The 11,407-nt window shown below is 37.0% G+C and overlaps 1 pseudogene; it reads right to left on the bottom strand.

Annotated features, from left to right (window-relative positions):
• Positions 1-9,815: 9,815 nt before the first annotated feature.
• Positions 9,816-10,271, bottom strand: LOC102857436 (annotated as a pseudogene).
• Positions 10,272-11,407: the final 1,136 nt, after the last annotated feature.

Raw genomic sequence — 11,407 nt, 5'->3', positions numbered from 1 at the left:
CTTTTTGGGAAAATCCCCTTTTATCAGTAAAATAAATAATGATCTCTAACTTACAAAATGACTCTTATCAATCATGTTAACAACCGCAGCAAAAGGTTATCTGGATAATTTATCTGTATCAGCCACTTCTGGTGGTGACCCAGGCATTTGGAGATGTAGTTGCAAATGTGAGATTACAACAATTGCAAGGAGAATGGTTACCAAGGGAATACAGCTGTCCTCAGAGCTGAGGATGAGGGAGCAGGATCATTGCATGATGTGGCTTAGAACATTTCCCTGTAGAATAAAGACAGCCAAAAAGATTTTCTAGTGCAGTATATACAATTTTAAACTCTAAGAACAATCAGCTACTAACGGACTTTAGACATTCTGTCTATTCAACAAATAGTGAGGTGTGTGTGCATGTGTTTATGTGTGCATGTGAAGGACTGAATTATTTCTAATTGTGTGTCACGTGATGGCAAGGGAACTCCATCAGAACTAGAGGGCTGCATGGTGGAGGGGACCTGGGGGAGTGTTTGTAAAACAATGAAAGAATCTTTTCTTTTACTTTTCCATAATTTTTGGATTCATGTACTTATAACTTGTTAGTCAAATTTGTGTCTTCTAGGTTGCAACACCCCCATGATACATCTTGAAGGATATGTACATGTACAGCCAAGCACAATCAATAAGAGTGCATCTGAATTCCAAAATCAATCTCCATAATAGTCTATGTGTTTTCTACTGCCAAAGGGGCCCTTTAGAGTAGTGAGAGAAGATCTTCACCCTGAAACCCACAGCGTCCCTTTTCAGCAGGAAGTAGCTAAGAGAATACGCCGTCCCCTTTTCCTTATGACTCAGGGTGAAGTCTCTCTCAGGGAGGAGTGATAGGGAATGGCAAAGGATACACTGACAAAGAAGATTAATCAGAACTGGCTTTGACAAGCACTGTGGCATTTGGACAAGAACAAACTGGGAGGAGGGTAGAGAGAATAGTGCAACAATGAATGAGTGGAAGCCCAAAATCTCTGTAAATGTTTATGAAAATTAATAAAATATAATTATAGAAAAAAAAAAAGAACTAGAGAACAATATCAAGTTCACCAAGGCTATCTTGGCCACATGTTTTGGTACACTAAAAGATAAGAGGTCATGCTATAATGGGAACTTATCTTTAGCAATTACCCTATGGAAACCAGAGTTAATGAATAAATCTCTATTTACTCTTCTAGAAAATAGGACTTGTGATTCATGTACCCACTGAAATGTGGTGATAAGATATTCACAGATCATAGTTTCAAATTTGTTCTCTTTGTTGCCCCTAAAAGGTAATGGAATTATCCTGGATAAAAGGAACCCAAAACTAAACTAAATCTATTATTACAGAATTGATTGTTATTTGGTCTTCACTCTGTTCCACAGCAACCATGTAGGTTATTTTGGCTTAGTACCCTTTGTGGTTTCTAAGACTGATCTTTACAGAAGCGGACTTACATTTTCCTCTGGTAGAGCAGCTTCTGGGTTTGTACCCTTTCAGTTAACAGGTGAGTGCTTAAATAAGGTGCTGTCAGAGTCTTGCTGGCTACTAACAGAGAAACTAAATTATCCTATTTTTTATTATTAATATCTAGAACCTTTTTTTTTTGAGTTAAATGTATGGCACTTATATTTCAAGCCTACATACTTTATAGCCAAGACTCTGTTATGCATGTTGGGGAAATGCATTTCTCCTTCTCAACTACATCTCAATGGTAAATTGCTGTTGTTAATCACTGCTGAGCTGAATCTGACTCATCCCCATGTGGATTGAGTGGTAAGGAGCTGGGCCGCCAAGATATGTGGTTCAAATGGCCAGTTACTTCATGGGAGAAAATGAGAAATCCACTCGTGTGTAATTTACTGCCTCTCAAAATGCACTGGAGGGTCAGCTATGGGCTGGTTCCCACTTGATGGTACCAAACAAAACCAGTATTTCAGGTAGTCATCAAGCACTTACTTACCTTTTATGATACTCAAAGACCCATATATTTTTCAGCATCACACCAATGTGAAGAAATAAAGAAGTGAGTATAAGTAAAACTGTCTCTTTCTGGTGTCAGTGTCCTAGTGAAATCACTTAGGAGTTTCAAAAACTTTCTTGAAACACCATTTCCTGACAGTAGGATGCTTTTTGTTTTTATTTACTCAGTTTATTGAAATTAACTCCAGCATAAATCAATAGCCGGTAGATCGGAAGCATATGGTTAAGTAATTGGTAGAGATAATGACCTCCTGGATAATGGCCTTCTGGGTAATAGCCATGAGAATGGAGAGAAAGTGATAGTTTTGAAGTATCTCAAATTTAACTTGGCAAGTTCATGGACACAGAGCAGGAGAAAGTTTAGAATAGACTAGAAAGTTTAGAATAGTCGTATCACTGGGGTTTGGAGTTTGTACAACTAGATGAACTCTGGGAGGTACTCACTAAAATTAAAAATACAGGTGATGACTCTTTTTCCCCTGATGAGAAGAGGAGAAAAGACTTACAATTCTTTAATATTTTACATTCAATACTAAAATGATACTTGTTTATAGCATATTGTGATAAATAAAAGAAGACAGCATTATTCACAATAGCAAGAAAATGAAAGTAGCCCAAGTGTCCATCAACAAAAGAATGGATTGAAAAATTATGGTACTTTCACATAATGGAATACAATACAGCACAAAGGAATTTTGTAAGATACTATATTACATGGGGAAGTCTTGAGAGCATTATTCTGAGTGAACTCAGTTTCATAAGAATAAATATTGTGTAAGACCACTAATGTAAACAAAAAAGGATAACTAGTAAGATGTGCATAAAAGTCCAAAAGGGGAAAGGGAGAGGGGCAGGGGGTGCAGAGAATGGGGAGAGGAGTAAGTTACTAGGAAAACAGAGTTTTGTGGGTGGGGAGAGAGGTGAAGAAATTAGGAGAGATTCAACAGAAACCTGAAAAGACAGGGTAATAATAGATATAGATCCATGGTGATTACTTTTATAAAACATAATGTGCATGAGTGATCAATTGAAATACAATGTGAATGTAGGAATGCATGAAACTCAATGCATATGCATGATAAACTATTTTGAATACAAATCAATATAAAAGAAAAAGAAAGTGGAAAAATATGATTTCAACTTCTTCGCTCGTCCTCCCGTTGTCTCTACCTCATTATTACTGAGTTAGTTCCAACTCACAGCTGACCTTCCATGGGATTTCTGAGACTGTTTATTGCATGGGAGGAGTTTGCTCATTTTTCTCCCATGGAGTTATGTTTTAACCCACCAGAAGCATAGGCTCTGTGTTAGCAATACAGCTCACTACAGACTACTATCATCAGCTCTCTTCCTCTCGTTAAGAAGTGGAATTTATTCCCCACACTTGAGACTTAGCAAGTCATAGTGACTTCACTGGAATGTCTTGATCAATAGTGAAATTGATATTTTGGGACTTAAAAGTAAGGTTATAATACATAAACTGTAAAATCATTATACATTGTGGGTAACATTGAGAAGGATGAGAATTCTAGAACACAGCATTGTACTCTGGTAAAACCTGTACATAGACAAAGGAGTAGTCCTGTGAACAGAACACGGGGTTAAAAAAGGCATGGTTTAAAATCAGGAAAGGCATGCTTCAGGGTTGTTTCCTCTTTCCATACATTTTCAATCAATATGCAGGACAGATCATTTGAACAATTTGACTCCATGAAGAAGAATGTGCCACCTGGATCAGAAAAATATTCACCAACAATATGCATTCAGATGACACAACCTTACTTGCAGAAAGTGAAAACGATTTGAAGCACTTCCTGAAGAAGATCAAAGATAGTAATCTAAATATGAATTATACCTCAGGATTAAGAAAAAATAATCCTCACTACTGAGCCAATAGGCAATGTCATGCTATATAGACAAAAAATGAAGATGCCAATTATTTCATTTTTCTTGAACACACAATCAACACCCAAGGAAGCAACTGTTAAAAAATTAAGATATGTTGGATTGAGCAAAGCTGATGCCATAAACCTCTTTAGAGAACAAAGATGTCAGTATAAAGACTAACCTTAGCCTGACCCAAATCATTTTATCTTATGTTATGTTTTATGTTATGTTACGTTATGTTATGTTTGTTATGTTTATTATGTTATGTTATGTTATGTTATGTTATGTTATGTTATGTTATGTTGTTGGAGAGACTATACTGGAAATTGCAACCCCATTTGATGTGGAATAGCCATATATTGAGAGACCTAGGTGGCAGCCAAAATCTACGTAATATAGATGAGCCAGCCCTGTTGTTCTCTATTTCAACTCCTTACCCATAAAATCATGAGCACAATAAAATGGTGATTGTTTTATGACAATACTATTTGGGTTGGGAAGAATTAAGAAATAAATTATAATGGGAACAATGGAGGTAGATGTGACGGTCCAGAGAGAATGAGGAAAGCAAATAGGAATGCTAAAAGAACCATCCGTATGTGTCCCACACCACCGCTAGTAAATTTACTAGTAATATGCTTGTCTATGTTTTGTTGACCATGAAAAGTACCTTTGTGAGGATCATAACAGTACAAACTTTGACTAACATCACCAAGAATGGGAATTTGAGATTACTTCATTTTGCTCACTAGAACTTATACACAGATCAAAATGGAGTCATTTAATCAGAACTATGAGATATTGCATTGTTCAAAGTCACCTACAGTGAGAATTAGGGTTTATCTTCTCCCCGTATTTGATGTGTATGCTGAGCATATACCCCAACATTTAAACCACCTGAAGAGCACAGCTTCAGGAATGAGGAAGATTTAATCGCCCATGATATTTAGATGATACAATTTTGTTTGCTTAAAACTGAAGAAGACTTGAAGAACTTCCTGACAAAACTATAACAAAATTCACTACTTATCAACAAAAAGGAAACTAAAAATAGTTACAATGGAATCAATAAGCAACCTCACAATAAATCAAGAAATGATTAAAGTTGTCAATGATTTGAGGACTAAGGTATGCCTGACTTCGCCATGGTACTTTTCCAATGCCTCACTAGCAAATGAAAGTTGAACAATGAACATGGTTGAATGAAGAGAAAGTTATACCTTTGACTTTGATAGCAATAAAGAATGTCAAATATACAGTAAACTACCAGAAGAAGAAACAAACTTAGCTTGTAAGAAATTTGGCCATGATGTTCCTTTGACATTGACACAAAAGTGGTGAGATTTCATCTTAAAGTACTGTGGGCATATTATCCAGAAAGATCAATTCTAATTCCTGGAGAAGGACATCATGTTCGGTGATTAGAAGATCATGGTCAAAGAGGAATACAGTCAAAGACATAGATTGGCATAGTAGTAGCAACAATGGATTCAAGGACAGCTCCAATTGTGATTAGTTCTTTATACCCAGGGTCACTGTGCATTGGGACTGGTTGGATGGCACTGCACAACAACAAAGCAGGACAACAGTACTAGAAAGATTTATGAAGCTAAATACGAGGAAGAGGCAACATCCTATGTTGCCTGGGAACATCACAGACAACTTCAAGGTGTAAACGAGAACTCCCAAATGAAATGGCATAAAGTAACGAAGCAGTGTACTCCAAAGATACAGTGTTAAACAGACAGTGGCTAGGCCCAACAACAGCTTCCTCTCTCATAATTTGGAAACTAGAATTTTCTGACATATGTCTTGTGATTTTGATTTCACCAGTGGAAAATGTATTTCAATAATAACTTATGGGCCAAATTTTCAAGGGATATATTTTCAAGGCTCCATTTTGTTTTCCCTTTCCTGAATGACAACCCAAAAATCTGAGGGCTTGGTTGGTGGGATTGATCTGGGAGCTCAATTACCAAACAGAGCTACTGAACAAGAATTGAAATCAAGTTCTGTTTAGTATTTACCAAGGAGATTCTGACACTTATTTGAAATGCCACATGGCATTATTCTCTACTACAGTCATATGAAACTGTTGTAAATTAAGGGAATGTGAGAATAGGAGCAGAGAGTCTGGAAGGGCCAAATATGGATGCCTCTATGCTCATGATTTAATTGAACAAATGCTTAGAACAAGTGGTAGTGGATTGGCATAATCATTCTCTTTTGAGATGCAAGCACCCCAAAATCATTTGTTTCTGATTCCAATATACCTCCACCATCACAGAATGTCATCCAACATAGAGCATCATCATAATTGGAATCTTTTTGTGTATCTTTACAACCCATATATTTTCATCCTAGTCTATTATCCAGAGAGAGAGAGAGAGAGATATGCAGGGGGGAATGAGAGAGAGAAGGAGGGAAGGAAGTGGAAGGGAGAGAAGGGAAATGGTATTTAATTTTAAAATTAAATAAAACAAATACAGTAAGCTTCTAATATTCTTTTAAATTGAAAGGTTTGTATCTGCAGAGACTGAATTTGTTGAATGGTAAAATAACAATACTTTCCCTCTCTCTGCCCTGCCCTGAATTTATTAGTGTGTGGCTCACATTGTGAAGACAAAAGCAATGAGTGAAATGTAACCATTTGATATCTCTATTGTGTGTGTGTTGATGTGCGTAAAGGAAGAGGGAGAAGACCTTCAAGCATCTTAGCTCTATTTTCTATCATAGGACATATTATATAAGTACTTCTTGTTGAACTCTAATTATAACAGAGCTACCTTTATAAACACAAATACAGGAGAAACTAATTAGGCGTTGACAATAAGCAAATATTCTTCTCTTAATTAGATCTTATTCTATTGGAAATCCTGCTTTGTTCCTGCTACTCCAGTGTGAATGGCATTTGAATCATAACAGCGTCTCACAGTATAGTCTTTGAGACACGGAAAAGACAGGCTCAATGTCACAGTCAATGAATACCCTTTCAAATCTGTGCTAATCGGAAGTCAGTGAAATTCAGTCCACCCAAACAGCTGTTTTTGCTGATTTGTACCCGCGCATAATTAGATCTGTAAGCCAGTACAGCTTTAGTATGAATTTATTTTATTTTGATGGGTCTTTTGTCATATATTATTTTTCTATTGCTGGTTGGAATCTTGAGGGCAGAATGTTCAATATCCAGTGAGAATGAAGAGTCTAGAGAACAAATGTAACGTGAGGGTTTATGGGCTTGGAACGCTTAAATTCTCAGAAGTCAGCCAATCTCTGTCTTTCATTGCATCCACCTCTGTCTCTTCCTCTCTCCTTTTTATGTTGAGGATTTGTATTTAAAAAACAATGGGATATATAAATAATATTAAAAATAAAAAGCAATGAAGAAGGGAATTGTGCTAAGAAGATCCTACTTTGTCTTTATTGAAAGAATGCTGTGCTGACATCAAGAAGCCTCCTCTAACCCTCAAAGCAGTCCTCTGAGACACGTGTTCAGACAGTTGCGATAGACTTGCAAAGACCTCGGCCATATCTCTTGAATAGTAAACATAATTTCCATCGTGGGATCAGACGATAGAATCACGCGACTCATTCCGATTAAAATTTCATAAAAAAGGCATATATTAAGAACCCGCTCAGAATCTGTACAAGTAAAAGTAAAATAAACAGTGCTGAGACAAGATTCTCTGTATTAAATGATAAGCAAAAATGACACTTTTTGCCTGATGCGCCTATTTTGGGAATGAATTTTGTATTAATTTATACTTGCGCCTCAGAGTGCAGAGGAAACATGTAAAAATGTTATTCTAAATTCAAAAGACAATTCCCACATTAGCTTCCTCTCAATATTGTGTGATTTCATTCAGGGAGCATATATGTTTTGCAAGCCCTGATGGCGGAAATGGAATTAGAAGACAGACCAAAAAACCGAGAGATGCTCAATAAATATTTATGCATATTTTCATTTATATATTGTGAGATGCATGTTTCCCATCTCTGAAGAGTTATAAATTAAGCCTCTGGTATTATCCTGATGGTTAAATGATATAACGTATAAAATGTCAGCCTGAATTTATGGCCCAAACTATGCATTATTTAAGCACTCACCAATTGCCACTGAGTCGGAACAACTCATAGCAGATCCTTGGGCGAGTTTTCAGGGGATGTAAAGCGTGGGAGGAGATTGTCCATTGTCTGCTGATGGAATAGTTACTGGATTCGAACCACCAGAGAGACATTGCCTTTGGGTGAACAACACAACTCTCTATGGACTACACCATGAGAATAACTACCTTTATTTTGTTGTTGTTGTTATGTGCCGTTGAGTCACTTGTGACTCATAGCTACCCTATGTACAACAGCCCTAAACTCTGCTCTGTCCTGTGCCAATCACACTGTCTCTGATACATCCATCCTGATTATCCCGGTCACTGAATCAGTCCCCCTCATAGAGGGCCTTCCCCTCCTGCGCTGTCCCTCTCCAAGGACCAGTCCCTCCTTACAACATGTCTGAAGTATGTTAGATGAAGCCTCAGAATCCTTGCCTCCAAAGAGCCCCCTGGTTTAACCCTCTCCAGGATGAATCTGTTTGTTTTCCTAGCAGTCCCTGGTACCCTCAATAGTCTTCTCCAGCACCACAGTTCAAAGGAATCAATTTTCCGTCTATACTCCCTAGTCATTGTCCAACTTTCTGATGCATAACAAGTGATTGCAAAGACCATGGCCTGTATCAGACACATATTAGTCTCCAGAGTGACACCATTGCTCTCCAGTACTTTGGAGAGGTCCCTAACAGCAGACTTTCCCATCGCAATATGTCTTTTAATTTCCTGGCTACTGGTTCCAAGAGTGTTGATTGTGGAGCCAAGCAAACTAAAGCTGTGAACAATCTCAATTTCTTCACCATCGATCCTGATGCTGTCAATTGGTCCAGTGGTGAGAATCTTTGTCTTCTTGGTATTTATTTACCTTTATTTATATAGTTATTATTTTGGTTTAAGAAAAATTTTAGGCATCATCCTAGGCTCAATAAAAATGAGTGTATGAACTATTAAAATTGTTATTTTATATTATATAGTGTTTTTCAAAATGTTTACTCCTGAGCACTACATAATATTCCATCCTGTGAATGTACAATTTCTCAATCTAGATGTTTGTTGATGGACATTTGGCTGTTTTCATGTTCTTGCTACTGTGAATTACACTGCAAGGAACACTGGTGTGCAAATCTCTATTTGCTTCTCAGTTCTATTTTCCTTGAGGTATATTCCTAGTAGCAGAATAGTGGATCATATGGGATTTCTATGTCAGCTTTTTGAGGAAATGCCAAACTGCCTTCCAGAGTGGTTGTACCATTTTACAATCCCACCAACAGTGTGTTAGAGTTCTCTTCTCTCTACATCCTCTCCAACATTTATCACTTACAGTCCTGTTAAAGTTTTCCATTGCTATTGGGGTGAGGAGGTATCTCATTGTAGTTTTGATTTGCATCTCTCTTATTGACGGTAACTTTGAGCATTTTTTATGTGTTTATTGGCCATCCAAATGTCTTCCTCTGTGAAGATTTTTTCCATGTCTTTGGCCCATTTTGTAATTGTGTTATTAGTCTTTCTCTTGTGAAGGCATCTCTAGTATTCTGTAGTCTTTCATTAGGAGACCCTCCTCTGGGATGTCATTGCTAAATACTTTAGTAAGTAGCTTTTCTCGTCACCTTTTAGGAAAAAGGTTTTGATGCACACAAGGACTTAATCTTTAGAATGTCCATTCATTCATGCTATCTACTCTTTGCTGTGCATTTCTGGCTGTATTTGCCAGATTTTTATACCATAGTCTAGGACTTCTTAGTTTGGTCCAATTTAGTCTCTTATGATCTTTTTTTTTTTGTAGTTAAACAATGATTTTATTGCTCAAGTACATAAAGCCAAATTTATGCAACCAGGGCAGAGGCTGTGGATGATTCATATTTCCAATTGGGAGGAAGGACTCTTTTTGTCTTATAGTATCGAGCCAATCGGTGAATTCGGCTCTCAATCAGGATCAGACGGAATTTAGCATCCTTATCCTTTCTGCTCCTTTCAAGATGCTTTCGAACAGCATCAGCTTTCTTAATGAAATGGTAGAGATCCTCGGGAAGATCAGGAGCAAGTCCTTTGGACTTAAGGATTCTCAGGATTTTGTTGCCTGTCCCAAAACGCACTTGTGCAACACCATGTGAATCTCTGAGGATCACACCGATCTGGGAAGGAGTTAGACCCTTCTTAGCTAGTTTGTAGATCTGCTCCTTCACGTCGTCAGACGTCAACTTCAGCCAGGTGGGAACGCTGTGGCGATAGGGAAGAGCCGACTGGGACAAGCCCTTCCCGGGAGCATGCATGCGACCCATGATGGCGGCAGTCAGGCAACGAAAAAAAGCTATGATCTTTTTTTATGATTTGGGCTTTAACTCTGTCTATATAACATGGGAGAGGCTAGAGAGAGCATTATGTTGAGGGAATGAAGTCAGGTTCATAAGCACAAATACTACATAAGGTCCTTATTATGAAACTAGAAGGATAACTAGTAAGATGTGTATAAATGTCTAAAGAGGGAAGAGGAGGCGCAGAAGGGCTGAGGATGGGGGTCAGAGTCCGGTGCTTGCAGGGAGCGGTGAAGGGCTTAGGAAAGATTCCATGAGGATCTGGAAAGAGGGTAATAGTGGATATAGATCAATGACAATTAATTTTATAAGATGCAATGTATGGAAATGATTTTATGAAACACAGTGGGAATGAAAAAGAACCCTAAATAAATTAATTGTAAAAGAAAAGCATAAATATTTAAAAAAACATTTTTTCAATAGATATGAAAAAGAAATTTGTTCTTTTATCACTTTTTTCCACTTAAATGCTGGATTAATATAGTTCAATCTAAAATGTATCTTCAAAGAGCTGCCAATTTCATGGAATTGAGAGAAGCATTTATAGAAAGATTAATAATATCTTATGGTAATAAATGCTAAAAAAGACCAGAGTTTACTGTGGGACTGTGGTGATGGGATAGATTAAATCTTCCTAAAATGAGCTTGGGTTTGGCAAATTATATTGAAGGATTTTAAGTTTCAGAAAGATACTGTCAGGTTAGAAAGAGACTTTTCAGGCAATAACAATTGTCTGATATTTTTTCATTTGGAAATGCATCACGTTTTCCATTGCCACCAAAACATTTTATTCTAAAACATGCAAATCATCCAAGTAGCATATCAATGGACATAGTGAGGCCTGTCTTAGAGACCAAATTTTAGAATATTTGGCAAGGCTACATTTTATATAGTAATAAAAATTTTATCTACTTCTTGCAATCCAATCCTATCATTTTATATTTCTGGGTGTAATTTAAACTGAGTTGATTTCCTAATCCTTATAGTATGGATATCCAATCAGATTAATCTTACTGGGTTTCAATAAGGGATAAATAAGTTTAGATATATATAATATATTATATATATTGCCTTCTTGAATGCCTGAGATAAGTCATCTTCAA

Source organism: Elephantulus edwardii, unplaced genomic scaffold, assembly GCF_000299155.1.
Source record: "Elephantulus edwardii isolate Elephantulus edwardi_28Jun2011 unplaced genomic scaffold, EleEdw1.0 scaffold00001, whole genome shotgun sequence".
NCBI classification, from domain to species: domain Eukaryota; kingdom Metazoa; phylum Chordata; class Mammalia; order Macroscelidea; family Macroscelididae; genus Elephantulus; species Elephantulus edwardii.
Note: the sequence above shows the minus strand (reverse complement) of the source record. Positions and strands in the feature narration are given on the sequence as shown.